Here is a 19,048-nt window from a genome sequence, read left to right as displayed (position 1 = left end):
TTGCAGCATTATTTTAGAAGCAGGGAAGTTGGAGACAACCCAGATGTCTATCATTAGAAGTATATACAGAAACATAAATTTCAAAAACTGTGTTGCATGAAAAAAGAAATAGAAAGCAATAATATAGCATCATTTATATACCTTTCAGAGACACATACCATCCAAGGACATATATTGCACATATTAAAGTCAATACCTTTGATGCTGTTCTATCAAATGATGGAAAGAGTAAGAATGAGAAATAAGAAAGAAAACAAGTTAAAACAATTAATTTGCCCTGGCATAGGCAAATTATAGTGTATCTGAGTATAATTAACTCAATCCCATACACTTGAGATCAGGAAAAAAAAAGGTGAAATATGAGTTTAAAGAGTCATATTCTCCCTTAGGAAACCGAGAAATAAAGCAAGAATTTGCATTTTTAATTAGTTAGAAAGGGGGTGTGGCCAAGTCACACTTATAATGGGGCATCAAAATGAAGATCTGCAAATTTGTTAACTCTTACTTCTAGCCTACAAAGCCTTCTTAATTGCAGAACCACCCTCTAGCTCCTGTCTCCTTGAGGTTTAACTTTGTTGTAGCTTCTCTTTCCTGACCTATGAATAGTTCTCTGTTCCTGTTCTGAAAAGAGCCAAAATAAAACAAAAATGTGCACACAAATGGCCATGGGAAGGATTACCTGTCAGGACCTTGCTGACAATTCAAGGAAGACATACAGATTTGGGCTTCAACAGGTTACAGAAGATTATTGAAGTCCTCTAGAAGCGAGGAAGATCATCGTTATAAATGTAGAGAAGAAGAGAGAGTAGTCTTTTAAGGATTGTGTAAAGAGAGAGAAGCCAGCAAAAGAGATTGAAAGGGAATAGCTTGGAGGGGGAGAAGAACCAGGAGGAAACGCCATTATGAAAACCAAGAAAGAGGAAACGAGTAGCCAATTTTGTTTACTGCAAAGCCATCAAGTATGTTAACAGGAGAAAAGGTTCCATTGATCTTCCAACTGTCAGGTAATAGTGACCTTTCCCACAGGTCACTATGTGTTGTGGTAGTGGCAGGAGTCCACCACCCCCCAGTCCAGGGAGTCAAGGATAAATGGGGTGCTACTCAGGCCAACTCCCAGGCTGATGTTGGCCTACCCAACCCCAAAGAGCGAAATCCAGCTCTCAGGTTTTCCTGTGATGACATAAGAAAAAAAATAACAGAGTAAATAAAACTTAATGAGGTTAAATTAAATAAAAAAGACACTTGGAACAAAAATAAAGTCAGAATTATTGTAAGTGTGACCAGGAAGTAAAGCATTGGAGAATATATAAATGGGCATATAGAGGTGGACTGTCCATTATAGGATTTGGCTGGGGAAGTTGCACTTGACTTCTTAAGTCTCTTCCAATTCTAATAGTGAATGATTATAGCTCATAAATTATAGTTCACAAATACAAAAATGACCTTAAATATGTTAAGAATGAAAACAGTGATTTACTTCTTTATGTCTGGATGCTTATTGTGAAAGGAACACATGCTCTTTGTAAATTTAAGCAACACAGAAATACATAAAGTAGAGATTAAGTTCTCTCTTCGACCTGTACCCCACCCTTCTCTCACTCCCCAGAGAAACCATATTTTCTAGACACACACAAACCTTTAGAGATATGTACATAATTTTTTAAGAAAGGGAATTACTCCACTAAAAAATGTAGTATGTATAGGCATGAGTGATACAAAAAATATTTTTTAAATCAGCATGACGGGGCAGGCACAGACTAATTGGAATGGGTGCCATGGGAAGTAGCTAGGCAGCGTGGTGTGCCATACTCTTTTTTAACCAGTCTCAGCAGAGGCGCTGGGCTCATGGCATGGTGGTGAGAGCGGCCCTCAGTGTCCAGCCACCGGGGTCCCTCCACAGGAGCCGTCCTCCGTGGGGTTTGGACATGTTTCTGACTGCACAGCCTCCCAGCTTCACCCTTTGATTCTCCAAGATTTTTCTATGTCATGCATGATAAGCTTCAATAAATTCCCTTTCTATGTAAATTAGCCTGTGCAGTTTGTTTTTTGTAAGCAGAAACAGAGGTATTTTAAGAGAATTAAAAGCCAGATTCTCATCTCGTCTAAATCAAGTTTCGAAAGCCAGCAAACTTTGTGATCTGTAGCCATCTGCAAAAAAGTGACCAAATCCATGTGATTTGTACTTCTCTTTTCCACATAAAGAGTCTGCATTTGGCAGCTGATGATCGTCAGACCCTAGGTGAAGACTGATCTATGATCAGGACAGTTATTTTGAACAACACAATCTCTCTCCTTTAGCTTTAAGAATTATAAAAAATATGGACTGCCTTATTTTAGATTTTTCTTTTGTAATTTAAAAAGAAAAAGCAATCAAGAGAAAAATAAAGTAAAATCTTAATTTGCATATGTCTTCTCTGGAGGAAAAACATATCTTTTTTCATGTTTTCTTGATATATCAGCAAAAGGCATCAGGATACAGTGTTTTCAAATTACTGCTTCAGGTCCTGATTATTTTTTAAGTTTCCATGAAATATTAGTTAAAGAAAAAAATGAAGGAAAATTTCCAATTTTTTCTCAAATATGCCAATTATGCATATCTTCATGTTAAGAAAATAAATTTTTAAATTTTTGATGTAATGTAATAAACTGAGAATTGTCCTATATATGAAGAAAAGGGGAAGGGAATATTCCAAGCACAGAAATATATTTCGTATGTTCCTTGTCTTTGGTTTTGATATATGCTTAAGTGTATTGCATTCTAGGAGAAGCTAATTTCCATATAAAGTGTAGCTACTTTCAGTTTTACTATGTCTTGTCTGCAGTGGAGGCTTTGATTTGTGTGCCCTAGGCTAGATCAGAGCAATGCATAATTTTCTTTAAGTTCCTTCTGTCATGCACAATCAGTGAGTTCCAGCACCGATTATAACATGGATGTTTAGAAAGACATTACTAAAAAGGGAAAAAATAAGATAAATGGCATCAAGAAAGGTTAGCGAATCAAAGAAAAATTATCAGAAAACCTGATAACAATCCTCCTGAATTGTATGCATTTGGGTATATAGGCTCACATGAATCTTGATCTGTTTGGTGATTGTAACAGCTATTTCAAGTCTAATAGCAGAAGGGAAATTCTGCAGAGTCGTATCAAAGCACCTGCCACCATTCGGTCCTTGCATGATGGCTACTAAATGCTAGTAAGGGTTTCCTTAGTAGAGCTGAAGGTGGGGTGCACATGGAATCGTCTGGCTCATGCAAGGTGTGGCTTGTGCAATAGCATAAGAACTCCCCACCCAAGTATTTCCTAAAGGCCTTCTTTCACTCAATTTGCTTCTTCAGTTCCCTTTGAAGATGTGTGCTTTTGAAGTAGATTAAGGACTTCTATTACCCAAAGGGATAAAATCAACTAGCCACACAATACCAACCTATGCCATAACTTAATGACTTTTTTTGATTACCATTTAATGGAAAGAGCTCCAAACTGGGGACCAGGCGACCCGAATTCTAGTCCCAGCTCTGTGACAATGCACCTCTGAGCTAATCACTTACCTTCTTTGGGTCTCAGTTTCTTCATCTCTAAGATGATGACATGACCATGAAGATCTCTTACAGTTTAGAAATCCTGACTTTGAGACTACATTATCATCACCCTTGTAACTTAGCACCCTGAAGGAACAGGAATCAGATGAGTTCAGTTTTGATGAGTTCATTGAGTTCACCCTCAATTTCATTTGGGGATGAGAGAGAGAAAACAGAAGGTGAGTCATTCCCAGGCCAGAAGCGAGTAGAGATTTGTTAGGGAGGAGACATAAACAGTGAAAAAATTAAAACTGGGGACAAAAACAAACTTCCCTTGCTTCTATGCCTTTAGTCATTAGATATATTTTTAGGTATTTTTCCTTTCTGATAACATTAAAAACATTGAAATCTGATTGCTTTCCTTTTTTAAAAAAAACTTTATTGGGTTGGATTTTATTAGTATTATTATAAAAATAAAAAAGAAACCATGTGCTCCCATTCTGATTATTATACACTCTACAAGATAATCATTGTTAACAGTTTGGAGTTTCTTCTTACAGATTTTTTTCATGCCTACACAATATACAAGGAGATTTATATATATTTCCACACACACCTCTCCCATAAATTGTTTCTTTTCATTTAATACTATAACAGTATGACCCTTTCTGCTATTACAAGGAATACTACAGGTAACATTCGTGTACATATATTTCTGACATATTTTAGTGAGCTTGTCCACAGGAGAGATTCCTAGGCACAAGCACTAGGCACAAGCACTCTAAAGCATGCTAGCTATTACCTGCCTTAGCTGGGTTCCCACAGAGCTCTAGACAGTGCTTACGTGTTAGTACCTTCTGAGAAGCGTGATCCCAGGGAGCAAGAATGAAAGAAGGGGGTGAAGTGGGGAAGGAGGGAGAGCCCCTACTAAGGTGTCTTGTTGAGTTAGTCACTGCGTCAGATGGCTATTGCTTAAATCCACAGAAATTTCTGAGTAGCCACAGGGAATGTATTTCAGGACCATCCATTTGGGCAGGGGGCAAGGAGAGTGGGAACGAGAGAAACATTTATTTTTTTTTTTTAAAGATTTCATTTATTTATTTGACAGAGAGATAGAGAGAGAGCACAAGTAGGCAGAGCGGCAGGCAGAGGGAGAGGAAGAAGCAGGCTCCCCGCTGAGCAGGGAGCCCGATGTGGGGCTCGATCCCAGGATGCCGGGATCATGACCTGAGCCGAAGGTAGACACTTAACCGACTGAGCCACCCAGGCGCCCCAAGGAGAAACATTTATAGATGGGTCCCATCCCCCACTGGTCAGAGATTTGCCTGATGAGATGTGCGCTCCCCAGCACCTCTGGTTTGCTATGTGCTGGCCCTTGTGCATGTTCCTCAGGAGTTCCAAGTTGTGGGTCATCTGAGAAGTCCTGGGGTGGAGTAAGAGATAGGTCAACTTGCACCCGTGTGAAGCCCATCTGAGGAGCCCACACCGAGTCACCGCAGCTTGGATTTTAATAAGGTACAGACAAAGTTAAGAAGACTTAAAGTGTGCATAAAAGGTTTCAGATCTACCACCAAACTGTCACACCAAAATGTACACATTTACACTTCCACCAATCATGCAAAAGTGTCCATCTCTCTAGTGAAAGTGGATCTTGTTGATAATTCTTGCCAATAGGTAGACATTGGTATTATTTCCTTCTATTTTGCATTTCTGTATTATCCAGGTTGAGTATCTATGCATATGTTCATTAGCCTTTGTATTTTCTTCTGTGAATGATCTACAATATTCTTTGCTTTTTTCTCTTGGGTTGTTCTTCCAGGCTTCATTTTTTTTTAAACCAAGATTACTTTGTGAAGTTCGTTTTCATGGAGATTGGTTAAGTCCTCTCCATTAAAATCTAAAATACAAATATACTGCTTCCCATTTGCCCAATTTCTAGCATTTGGTGTGCACTGATAACAATACTTAATCACATACACATTCTTTGTATTAGCCAAGTCACTACTACATTTTTTCAGTACTAGAATAAAACACATCATATTTCATATGTAATAACAGATACGATTTTTATTTAAGGATGAATGCACTCTACTTACAAATGCTTTCCAGAACAAAGTCCCAGTCTTAAGCTCCTCTTTACATTCTTTGTTCCTTGAGGTAATGACTGCACATCCTTTTTTTCCTGGCAGAAAAATCTATTATCCTGTCATAGTCCAACTCCACTCTTATTTGCTACTTGTTAAATGGCTTCTGAAAGAATACAAGGACTTTTCTATAACCTGCTCATGATTTCACTTCAGATCTAATAGTGCAACTGCCACATATCATCTTGTCATTCAGTTATCAAGCAACCAAGCAAGGTCTTCTTGGTTTTATCCCTTGTTCTACAAACCTGGCTTTCTGTTCTCTTCTGCCATTTCCATTGTCATAGTAAAGCATTAAGTACCTGGAGTTTCAAGTGGATCACGCTCTTTGCACTAATACTATAAAAAATAAAAACACAAGAAGTCACCATATGATTTTATAAACTGTGTGTGTGTAATTGTATGAATATTATGAGATGAAACTGATCTCCTAACTAGGGGTTAAATCAAAACACTAGAGTGAATAATTGTGGAGGTGTCATTTTAAAAAAGCAAGTACATCCCAATAGCACACCTCCTAGGTAAAGCACTCTCTGATAAAGAGGATCTGTGAATAATTCCTTTCCCTGGCCTAAGAAGTTTGGTTGTGACTCAAGGGCAGATGACCCCGCTTCCACCTCCGGGTGTCACCTTATTGGTGCAAGGGTAATTTCCTCTTCCTTGCTTGTTATTGCTTCTAGAATGAGCTGGTTTTCTAACTCTAATAAGACAAAAGAGAAGTCATGCTGAGGAACTTCCGGGAGAAATTTCCTTTTCCCTGAGAGAGAACCCTGAGAGGAAGGTATTTTCTCTCTTCTTCTCTGTGTGCTGTCACATCTGGATATTTTGCCTGATATGGCTGGAGCTGGCTTGCTACCAATCTGAGGATGAAGCCAGTACTGAGAATAGCAGAGTGAGGACACGGAAAGAACCTGAGTCTCCGATAGCATCACTGAGTCACTGAATCAACTGACCTTGAAAGCTGCCCTACCTCTGGATTTCCTGTGAGATCATCCATTTTCTTCTTGCAGGAGCCCGGTTGACTTGGGATTTCTGTTTCTTACCCCCAAAGCACCTAACCAAATCAGCTCCTTTCCACACTGGGGCAGAGGGATGTAGGATGAATCTGGAGAAATATCTAGTTACTTTTTCCTTTTACAGTCTAGAGAGACCACATAGTGAAACTGACATATTACAAGGCTTGAGGAGGCTGGAGTCTTCAGACTTTTTTATGATAAGACCACAAGACTCACACTCTGTTACTTACGGGCTTTGTGGCCCTGCACAAATCACTTTCAGTCTCTAAGCTTCAATTTTTTCAACTGCAACATAGACGTAATCATAACAAATATCTTTACCTTTATTTTACAATTATATGTAACATATTACATATGTTACATATGGTATGATTATTTCTCAATTGCCACATGGTCATAATAATCATGATAAATATTATTATAAGATAATATAACAATAATAATAAAATAAGAGGTGTTATAAGCATCTTACAGGTTTAAGAGAATCAAATAAGATAATATATATGAAAGAAATATACAAACCCAAAGCACTTATGACTTTTAATTATTAATATTGTTCATAATAATGAAGTGTTTAATTCTAAGATTCCATCAATTACAAGGCAAACTATTAAGAAAGAAAAATGCTGCCAATTAAAATATGCCTTTATATTGTTCAACCTGCATCTTTTGACTTTGACTTTTTTTTCATGTATTCCAATAGATTTGGCAATATCTCCTTCAGTTGCCCTGGTTGGTATGTAAAAGGCAAAATTTATGCATGTACCTCAGGGGGGAAAAAACGAAAAGCCTAACTCAGCTTCATCTGCTTATGGGTGCTTCCTTAAGTCCCATAAAGCACTTTGTTGTTGATTTGCAAATAAATGGAATTGTGATTATTTCTCCAACAGTAAATATTGGCTTCATCAATACTAAATTTATACCTTATGGTTTTGTTTCCATTCATCTCTCTGTACATGAAAACTTTCTATTTCAATCTCAAATTATAGTATAATCTTTAAATACCTTTGCAATAACACACTCAACATATGTACTACCAACTGCGCACCCTCAATTTTAAGATGTCAAATGTGAAAACTGTGTCTCTGTATCAATGACATAGGGTGTTGACAAGACTACAAGAGAAACAGAGGGGCCAAGGAACAGGGACATAGTCAAGTTTTTTCCACTGGCTTTTTTTTTTTTGAGAAGATTCAATTAATTGTATAAAGATATTGAAACAAAGATAAATAAATGATAAAAGAAAGATAGTTTAAAGAAAGATACCATTTTCCCTCTACCAAATTAGCAAAAACTAAGAAAATTTTTAAAAAATTTAATTTGGTGCAGAAAAAAAGGAAAAGAACATTTCCACATGCTGTAAGTATTAATTTCTATGGAAGAAAGATCTGAAGCCTGCCTGACTTTCTTTTGTACTTGGGTACCTGCCAGAATAATTTCTTTGACCTTAATTTCTCTCTCTAATAGAAAATACAGAAAATTAGAGGTAATGAGGTGGAGAAAAACATGAACAACTGACACTGGATTCTCAGAGAGAGAACCATCTTCAGAAGGTGCTCTGAGAAATATGTATGACGGAAGGTGCTTCCCTCATCCCAAGTCCTGGGTGTAGAGAGGTGCCCCTGCCCTGAAGGAAGGGAAACTGCTCTTTGTGAGGCAAAGGGAGGGATTTTTCTGTGCTCTGGAAGGGAGGGAGAAAGTGGCAGATAGAAGAAGGGAGGGAAGGAGGAGTAAGAGGGAGACAGCCCCCAGATGGACAACGGGTATATGGATGAAATTCCGTGGCGGTGGTGAGAACACAGCATTTTGAGAACAAGGATGATTAATGTTTGTCCTGAAGTTATTTGCTTTTCCTCTTCACATTCTCCAGGTAACCCTCACTAATGTCAGCTAAACCCACAAATGCTTATTTTTGGTGACTTTGACTAGGTTTTGAGGAAACTGAGAAAGAGTCATAGGACACGTGAGGATTGCCAGAGTGTGAACCAGGGGCAGGACAGGACAAGGGTGATCAAGACTTAAAGCTTAGTCCCCCACCCACCCACTGGCACCACACCCCTTCCCCAACCCCATCCCTGGTCAAAGCTGCAGAAATTGGTAGGTGGGCTCTCCTGTCAGCTATGGATTGGGCAGGAGTTTGATTCATTCACTTGATACATATTTACTGATCACCTGCTATGTGCCATTGTTTTGAGTATCAAGAAAGGAGCAATGGAGCTTCCATTCCTGTGACAGAGACAGATAATAAATAGCTCTAATGTCCTATTTTCACAACTGCTATGCAGAAAAATAAAGCAGGATCAGAGAATAGAGATTAATGGAGTGAGTGAATGTCTTCCTGAGGAAGTGAGCATTTGGGGCATAGACAGCAAGTACACAAGAACCATCTGATTGTGTAAGAGGAAGGTCTGCAAGAAGGTGTACGGGGGTCAGGGGGCAAGGGTCGCTGGTGAAAGGCAGGTCAGAGAGAGGCAAGGGCCAGGTAGGCAAAATATAGCCATTGGGTTTTACTCTGAGCACAGCATAGGCACGGCAAGAAAGGAATGATGGGGTCTGATTTAAAAGATCACTCTGGTGTCACACAGAGAAGGGACTTAGGTGACACAGGTGGAAACAGGAGGGCCAGAGAAGATGATAAAATGATGGATTAGGCACGGATTAAGCAGTAGGCAGAGGAGGTGGTAGGAATGTATATATTTTGAAGGAGGAAGTGACAAGACTTGCAGATGGATTAGACATATGAGATAGGAAAGAAAGAAAATAATTTTAAATGACACCCAGGTTTGTTTGCTTAGACCTTTTAAAAGAATAATTTATTAGTTTAATTCCAATTATAAAAACAATACATGTTCACTGGAAAAATTAAAAATGCAGAAAAATTGGGGGCATCTGGGAGGCACAGTCGGTTGAGTGTCTGACTCTTGGTTTCAGCTCAGGTGGTGATCTCACGGTCCTGGGATCAAGCCCTGCGTCGGGCTCCCTGCTCAGCATGGAAGTCTGCTAAAGTTTCTCTCTCCCTCTCTCTCTGCCCCTCCCCTGTATGTGTGCTCTCTCTCTCTAGTAAATAAATAAATCTTTAAAAAAAGAAAAAAGAATGCAGAAAAATTTAAAGAGAAAAATAAATTACTCATAATCCCAGCACTTAGAAACATTTTAGTGTATAACATATATATATATATATATACATATTGTGAAAATAAATAAAGGAAACCTCATTGAAAGTGGCCCAGGGGAAGTCTTGAAGGGGGAGCAGTCACCCACTACCACTCAGACCCCAAACAGGGAGAAGCTTACTTTATATACCACAGCAGGAGGAAGGAAGGAAGGACTTCTTGCCAATGAGAAACGGTCACACTCAGCAGATTATAAGCACTCTTAACGCTTCTTCAGAAAGAGCCTCTCCCAGATTCCTGTTTTCCTCCATAAAAGCAAGGCCCTCCCCTCTGTTCTCCCAACTTGCCTATAGTTCCTCATGGTTTGCTATCTGGAATATACAGTTAGAAATTCGAGATACTATTGGATATATTATTTTAGAATACCTTTTAAAAACATTTATTTTGAAATTATTTTAGACTTATAAAAATGAAAACAGTTGCAAAAATACTAGAGTTCCCAGATAGAAGAAGGGTCCCAGCCTCTCTGAACATTCCCATTCTACATACTACAATTATCAAAACTAAGAAATTAACATTGGCACAGTGCTATTAATTAAACTACAGATTTTATTCACATTTCATCAGGTTTTTTTTTTTTTTTCCCACTGATGTCCTTTTTCCATTCTAGGATCCCACACTGCATTTAGGTATTTCTCTTTAATCTTCTCCAGTGTGTGAAAGTTTCTCAAGCTATCCTTGTCTTTCATGACTTAAGAACTTTGGAAGAGTACTGATGAGTTATTTTGTAGATGTTCTTCAATTTGGGGTCTGTCTGATGTTTCCCCGTGATCGAAATGAGGTTGTGCATGTCTGAAAAGAATGCCACAGAAGTGAGGTATCCTCAGTACCTCATATCAAGGGGTTCAAGTTATTTATACACCCTGTTACCTGTGATGTTGACCTTGATCATGTGGTGGTTTCTGCTGGCTTTACTGTCGAGTTACTGTTTTTCCCCTTGTAGTTAAAAAATCTTGAGGATGATACTTGCAGACTATGTAAATCCTGCTTCTCCAAACTTTGCCCTGTAATTTTGGCCTCCATCAGTGGATCACGCCTGCCGCAATAGTTACTGATGTGTTTGCCTAATGGTGATTTTCTACTTCTATTCTGATTTTCAATTTTCTATTTTCTTCTTTCCTTCTATACTTATTAATTGAAATTCTTTTTTTTGTTATGTATTTATTAAAGACAGTCATTTATAGTTTATACAAAAATATTGCCCTTATATACACAAAAATTTCCTGATAATGGTAATTAAAAATAGGTACTCCCAACCCCCCTTGTGTCCACATCCATTTTCAATCTAGATTGGCTTAATCTTGAAGTGTAATCCAGTAAGACTGAAGACCAAACACTTCAGGTCCTGGACAAGATAATAAAATACTCATAAGCCTTCTGGATCCTTGGATTGATTGACATCAATAAGAGAACCAATTTTTGATGTTGTGAAAGAAATGTGTTCATCTCCAATGACAATTTCAAGCTTCTGCCGGCCCACTCAGTCAGGGGGAGGCCACAAGGCATCATCGTCTTTGGTAATTTCACTGTCATAAGCTTCTTTTCTGATCATGACATCATTTTTGTAATTGCTGTTGTTGGCATATCTCAATTTCCCATCGGGTCAGAACTCAAACTCCAGGAACTCATGGCCGAATTTGCCCTTATGACCCATGTAGTAACACAGATAAAAGTCACTCTCCATGGTTCATGAGGAGGGTACCAAGACCAAACTTTACCAGCAAGCCTCACCGCCGCTATTTGTGCCCACCACTCACTAACTGAAATTCTTAAGTGGGGAAGATCCATTCCTTCTCCCACATTTACTTACCTTTTGATTATTTATTTATTTCAATATAGATTCGTGGATATTTATGTTATTATAGGGGCTAAAATTCAATACTATCCATATTTATTTTATTGCTCACATTTTTCCAACTTTAGCTATTAGGAACTCCTTTAGATTGGCTCTTGTGTTCTTTAGACAAGTCCTTAGGCTTCTCTTTAAAAGTATGGAATATTTGGGGCGCCTCGGTGGCTCAGTCATTAAGCGTCTGCCTTCAGCTCAGGTCATGATCCCGGGGCCCTGGGATGGAGCCCCACATCGGGCTCCCTGTTCGGCGGGAAGCCTGCTTCTCCCTCTCCCACTCCCCCTGCTTGTGTTCCCTCTCTCACTCTCTCTCTCTCTGTGTCAAATCAATAAATAAAATCTTTTTTAAAAAGTATGAAATATTTTATGTATGCAACAATAGTTAAGAATATACATTATATATATCTCTATATATGATATAGCTAATATAAGGAAAATTTATGTACCCAAATCTAGGTTTTTAACCTTAGCAATTAAGTGAGGATATAGAAAAATGCAAGACCAGAAAGATAAGGAGAAAAATCAGTAGTTTGGTTTCAGACATGTTAAGTTTGAGATGCTTGCTAGTTACCCAGTGAAGGATGCTGAGGACAGAGTTGGAGCACAGAGCAGTCAATAAAACCAAGAAGCCCGGGCAGACATGTGGATTTCAGAAGGAGAAAAAATACATCATACACGATCCCACCACTAGAGATAAATGCTTTTAACATTTTGGAATAATTGCTTCCAATTCATGTTTTTACATGGCTAAGATACACTGTGCCTGCATTCTTTTTTTCTCACTTAATATTGTAGTATAAACATCTTCAATTTTCTAGAATATTACATATGTATATAATATATATTGTAATGTAAACATTTTCAATTTTTTAGGACATGTATATATATGACATAATATTAAAACATGTTCACACACCATAACTTATTCTAAAAATACAAAAATTTTGCCTCTGTATGTCTTGGTTTTAGACTCTTTTTTCCCCCAGTTTTATGGAGAGATAATTGACATGCATCACTGTACAAGTTTAAGGCGTACAACAAGATGGTTTGATTTACATATATTGTGAAATGATTTCTACAATAGGCTTAGTTAACATCCACCGTCTCATACAGACACACTAACAAGAAAAGAAAAAATATTTCTCATTGTGATGAGAATTCTTAGGATCTACTCTCTTAACTTTCCTGTATACCATATAGCAGTCTTAGCTATACTCATCACATTGTACGTTACATCCCTATACTTGTTTACCTTGTAACTGGAAGTTTATACTTTTTGACCACCTTCTTCCAATTCCTCCTTTGGTTTTAGAATTTTTTTTCTAAAATTTCCTGGCCCCTGATGGCTCTTTTCAGCACTTAGTCTCACCTAAAACATGCTTCTTGAAGACCTTGGACTATTGCTTAAGTTCATTTTCTCTGTGTTCTTTGGAAAATGTACAATTTGTATGCTCCATCTCTATTGTTTACCCTTCAGGGTCATTAGCTTGTCTTTGTTTCCTTTTTTTTAAGTTCTTTTTTTAAATTAACTTTTCTCTTTAGCTCATCTTCTTTTTTTTCTTTCAAGACTTTCTAAAACTTTATGAGCAATAATTATCAGATATAATTGGCGATACAAGGAAGATGTTCCCTTTTTTTTTCAAAGAAAATGTTTTCTAAGATATCCTTTATCTCATGAAGTAAGATTGGCTTGTAATTTTGATTCTACCACTGCACTTTCATATTCCTTTAGTATATACACTTCATCTCATTCTACCTTTTTTCTATCTAAGCCAACACCTAAGTCTATTAGCTTTGTATCAAACCCAGCCATCTTTTCTTTTCAACACTTAAGAGAAACCGTATCTTTTTGTATTCACCTTTTAGACAAGTAGAAATATCTGGAAATTTTTTTTTTAATTTCTTGTGGCAGATCATTTTCAAGGACTTGTATTCTTCCTCTTAATTTTTAGATAACGTTGTCTTTCTTAGGAGCGAAGTATTCTTTTTCTAATATCAATAACATATCTTTAAAGGGGTGGGAAGTCCCCATAAAAATCTAAGTTTGTTGGGGCACCTGAGTGGCTCAGTCAGTTAAGCATCTGCCTTTGGCTCAGGTCATGATCCCAGGGTCTTGGGATCCAGCTCCCTGCTCAGCGGGGAGTCTGCTTCTCTTCCTTCCTCTGCCCCTCCACTCCTCTTGTGCGTGTGAGCGCACTCTCTCCCTTTTTCTCTCTCTCTCAAATAAATAATCTTAAAAAAAAACAAACTAACTTTGTTGGCAGACATAACCCGTGGATTGTTTTCAATGCCATTGACGGCTTTCTCGGGCACAGAACGATTGATCTCTGAGATGTGGGCACAGCCTCTCTCCCAATTCTGTTGATTCACAGGCTCTGGAGGGCTGGATAAAATCTGTCCCTTCCTGGAATCTGCCCAGTGGAAGAAGAGTTCATATGTTAGAGAAGCTGAGATTGCCTGTATTTCTTCTTCTATAAAACACGTGTACATATAAGATAGCTAATACTATAAACATTCATAAACTGAAAATGTGTCTTGTTAAAAAGTATAATTAAAGGCCATATTTTCTGGTCACAGTTCAATACATGTAGTTATTAATAAATTTTAAACAAATATCTCACCTTTCTTTTATGATGTCTTCTGAGATATTTTCTACAAGAGTGTAAATTCTTAAGTACTATTCAATTGTAAGGTACAATTAGTACTGTTGTTATTATCGTATTACAAAATTTTAAGATGAATAAAGAGAAAATTTACATGGCAAATTAGTGATGAAATTTGAATAAAATTGGAAGGTAGACTCCATGCTGCTTCTAATATTAGAGTAACAACCACAAATGAATCAACATGAGCCCTGACGTGTTGCATCCTTGTTATGCAAAAAATATGATGTGTTCTTTTATCTTATTTACCCTTAACTGGGGGTGCCCCCTTCCCCCTCCCCAGTTCCCTAGCAAAGGAGAATTTGAAATTGATATCAAAACCCAACTTTATATGTATGGTATAATTTGTAGTATGTAATTACACTAATAAACTGTATTAAGGTAGTTTCACTCATTCTCAGGTAAGCATTTTTCTGGCTCCTTTTTATGTCTTCTTTTGAAGAACCTCTCCAGGTCTTGTTACAAAGAGACATCGAAGTTGAGAGAAGGCTTCCTAACTTTTCCAGTCAGTATCCTGGTGTCCACACACAGATTTCTAAGGCAGCTAAAAACTGAAGCTGCCCATTTAAAAACCTCAGAAGACAATGGTTTTTAAAAAGCAACACCAATTCCTAAGGAGCATTCGACAATATAACCATGCTGCTTACAAAGAGATACAATGAAAGAAAAATCAGGCATCTATCCTGATGGGGAAAAAAAGATACATAACCTTGATGTATGAAGGATAGCTTTTTCTTTTAAAAATGTTAAAGTTTTGTCCTGTGGAACATAAATCATAAATTTTACAAATCAAACAGCAACAACCAATAATGGCAACGATAAAATTTAAAATCACTCATCCGGAAAAGCAGACCAGAAGATAAAATGACACCCTAGGAAGGCAATTGCTTTTATCCAAGAGCTCTGACAGATGAGAAACAAGATCAAATCAATAAGATGCAGAAGAGTAGAAATGGCACATACTGTTTAATTAAGCACCTAGCAGACAGCTCTTGATTCTCTGTGCAAATTAAGGAGAAATGAGCCAGTCCACTGTTGGTAATAAATAAATTATTTAAGGATTCCTGAAGATCTGTTGTCCCAAGTGCCTCTGCCTCTGTACCAACTCTATTCCTGAAACGTTTTCAATGGTAATGCGTCTGCTTAAAGTACTTAAGACTTCTATTTAAATGCGACTACATTAGAAAAAAGTGTTTAAAAATCGTATAACTCTTTTCCTCCTTCCCAGTTGTTTCCTAGAAGGGGTAACACATTAAAAATTTATCATCCTTTAATCTCTCAGTTTGTCAATTTTGTTAGTCATTTATCAAGGACCTAAAGGAATAGATCACTAAAGAGAAAATTTTTATATATAAAAAAATTCTTAGCAAATTAATGCATGATGCAATTTACAAAAATTAACCAAAAGGCTTATACTGAGGAGACCAGCTAAATTTTGATGGAGTTCTTTGAGGAAGAGTCTGGAGTATCCAGAAGACAGCCTGAGTGCACTATAGCAGGTAAGGAGACACTAAAAAATAGCAGAGAAGACATGTTTAGGTCAAATTTTACCTACTTAACTATTTTGCCTGGACCTAGCTCTAAGAGAGAGAGAAACAAGGAAAGTTAACTTGTTGTTATTTCATCTGTTTGGTTCAGTTTTCCCTAATTAGACCTGTAAGGTGTTTTTTTACCTCTTCTCTTAGGAGGCAAGAGAGGGCACAGAAAAATGCACATGGTTACCCACTGGAAGCAGGTGGTGCTTTGATTCTTACACTAGGCTGGTGTCAGCAGGGCCCAGGGGCAGCAGAGTTTTCACCCCTACCTGGCCTTGATGTAATGGAATGAGGTAGCACAAGGTGGGACTAATTGGCTCCCTACTCTCCTCATTTCCAGAACCAGCCAGACCCAGTGGAGAGCCAAGCCTCCACTGTCAATCTACATCAACCAAGATGGAAAGAAAAGAGGGTATTCAGTGTTCTGCTTCTTTCCAGAAAGAAGTTGAAAGACAAGAAGCCTGCATTCTATACCTACTAAAAATATCCTTCAGTAATAAAAGGGAGATCAAGACATTTACAGATAAAGGATAACGAAGAGAATGTATTATCAGCAGACTTACCCTTAAAAAATTGCTAAAGGAATTTTATCTAAACAGAAAGTAAATAACAGAAGGAGACTGGGGCTTCAGGGCACCTGGGTGGCTCAGTAGGCTAAGCATCCGGCTCTTGATTTCCACTTGGGTCATAATGTCAGGGTTGTGAGATCGAGCCCCACATCAGGCCCCTTACTCAGCAGGGAGTCTGCTTGGGATTCTCTCTCTCTTTCCCTCTTCCTCTGCCCCTCCCCCTACTTCCTCTTTCTCCAAAATAAATAAATAGATCTTTTTTTAAAAAAAAAGAAACATGTCCCCACTAATTGCTCTCTGTAAGAAACTTCTTTAAATCCATCAAGATAGGTTATTTGCAAGTAAGAGAATGGAAAAAGAGATATTGTACAAATATTAACAATAAAAAAAGATTGGGGGTGGCTATATTAATACCAGCTAAAGTGGATTTCAGAGTAAAGGAAATTAGTGAGGACAAAGAGGAACATTACATAATGATAAGAGGATAAATCCACCATGAAGACTTAGCTACCCTCAGTATGTATGCACCAACAACACAGTTTCAAAATACATGAAGCAAAAACAGAGCTGAAAGAAAAACACATATGGGATATGAATGGTTGTTACTTAAATATTTATCATTAATTGAAAATACTATAGTAATGGTAAACTGTACTATCTTATATGTCCGTGGAAAGTTTAATAAGATTTCTGCTTCCTCATCTGCAGAACTAGACCGTGATTATGATTTGGATTAGACAAGCAATGGCATATGCCTAACCCCAAGTATTGCCCAACATTATTCTATAACCATATCAGATATTGTGTGTTTATACCTTTCCCATATTTGCCAAGTATTTATGGAGAACCTACTGTGTGTTGATGGTGATGCAGTGATGCCTAAGGAGACGGAATGAGTGCTATGAGAGCATATAGCAAGAGGAACAGAAGAAAGAGGTAAAGAGGATCCTATAGATTACCATAAAATCTGTGAGAAATCCCTGAGGACTAGAAGGCTTTAAGAACCAGATGGGTGAAAGAAATGTCCACCCGGGATAGACAGGTACTACTGTGGATGAAGAAAACAGTTTGAGGGTGAGCCTTTGAGTTCTTTTCTTTCCTGAACCCCATGTGGCTTAGAACGGGTCCTGTTCCATTCCTCCTGTGAGAGAGCTAGCACCAGCAGCCCATCCCTCAGCGCTAGTGTTGAAGGGAAGTAACACCAGGTCAACCTGATTCTGCAGAGCGGCCAGCATTCCCATCTCCTCCTCTTGTGGATCCCTGGAGCGAGCAGACTAAATCAAAGAAAATTATCCCTTCATAATGTGCTTTCTCAATGGGGTTTAAGAGAAAGATGATGAAAGACATGGTCACTGAATAAGATCATATCTAATATGAGTGCTGGGTACCTGAAGCTTTCTCCAGGAGCACATCCATTTCTTCCTCCCTAACCTCAACAGGAGAGATACAGACTAAGGCTTGGACTAGACTAGCAATGACATATGCTGAGACACATCACCTGAACGATGAACTGATGCCACCAGAGGAACCTGAGCTCAGGGGAGAAAATAATTAGACAATGGAGGACAACAGCCAATTGAAAAGAAAAACAGCACACGGAGCAAACTCTTCCACACCAAATAGAAATAATAGAACAGGAAGATCAAGATTTTAAACTAAATATAACTTTATCCTCGAAAAGATAAGGAAAGTAAAAAAAAAGTAATAACAAGAAGTCATAAAGATGAACATGAAAAGAGTGCATATGGAAAATGTAGCAAGTGAAACAAGCAAGACAATAGGTGGGCTGATTAGCATGAGCCGAATGAGAAGGGTGAAGAACTGGCCTTAGAACGCAGCAGGGGTGGAGAAAAGATAGAATGTTTTTAAGTTAAGAGATACAGAGGATATAAGTAGAAGTACTAATGGCCAAATTCAAGGAGTCCCTAAAGGGAGAGAAGAGAAAGAAACACACACACACAAACACAAACAAAACAACAACAAAAAAAAACAAAGGAGAGGAAATAAACAAGGGTAAACCTCTCAGAAATAAAGATGAAGAATCTCAAATTGGAAAGGCCCATAGAAGCCTGAAAAGGACAGAAGCACACATTACTGGATTCATTATGATGAAATTTGATAACCTCCCTTTGAAGTGAAATTTGGTAACATTTAAAGAGTATATCACTTCTGAAAAAACAAAAATCAGATTGACACCTGACTTCTCAACAGCAACACTGAATACAGGAGGATAACGAACTAATATTTTTAAAACACTGATGAGAGAGAACTTTGAACCTAGAATCAGTATCCAGTCTATCATTTAAATGCAAGAATTTGTTTAAAGAGAAACATGCTTGACCTCATTCATATGTATTAGTCTATTCCTACTTAATCTGGAGTCTTAAAAATTTAAGGATGCATTTATAAATTATCTCAAATTACATTTGAGATGATAATTTTATTTTTGCACTTTAGATACTGATGAGTAGCTGTTTAATTGCTTCCACAGCTGGATGTGGCCTACTGAGCCACCCAGGTGCCCTGAAGCCCCAGTCTCCTTCTGTTATTTACTTTCTGTTTAGATAAAATTCCTCACTTGTG

The 19,048-nt window shown here is 37.9% G+C and overlaps 1 pseudogene; it reads right to left on the bottom strand.

Moving 5' to 3' along the window:
• Nucleotides 1-11,134: 11,134 nt before the first annotated feature.
• LOC110583505 lies at nucleotides 11,135-11,533 on the bottom strand (annotated as a pseudogene).
• Nucleotides 11,534-19,048: the final 7,515 nt, after the last annotated feature.

The sequence above is a fragment of the Neomonachus schauinslandi genome, chromosome 8, assembly GCF_002201575.2.
Source record: "Neomonachus schauinslandi chromosome 8, ASM220157v2, whole genome shotgun sequence".
Taxonomy (NCBI): Eukaryota; Metazoa; Chordata; class Mammalia; order Carnivora; family Phocidae; genus Neomonachus; species Neomonachus schauinslandi.
This window is presented reverse-complemented; position numbering and strand designations above follow the sequence as displayed.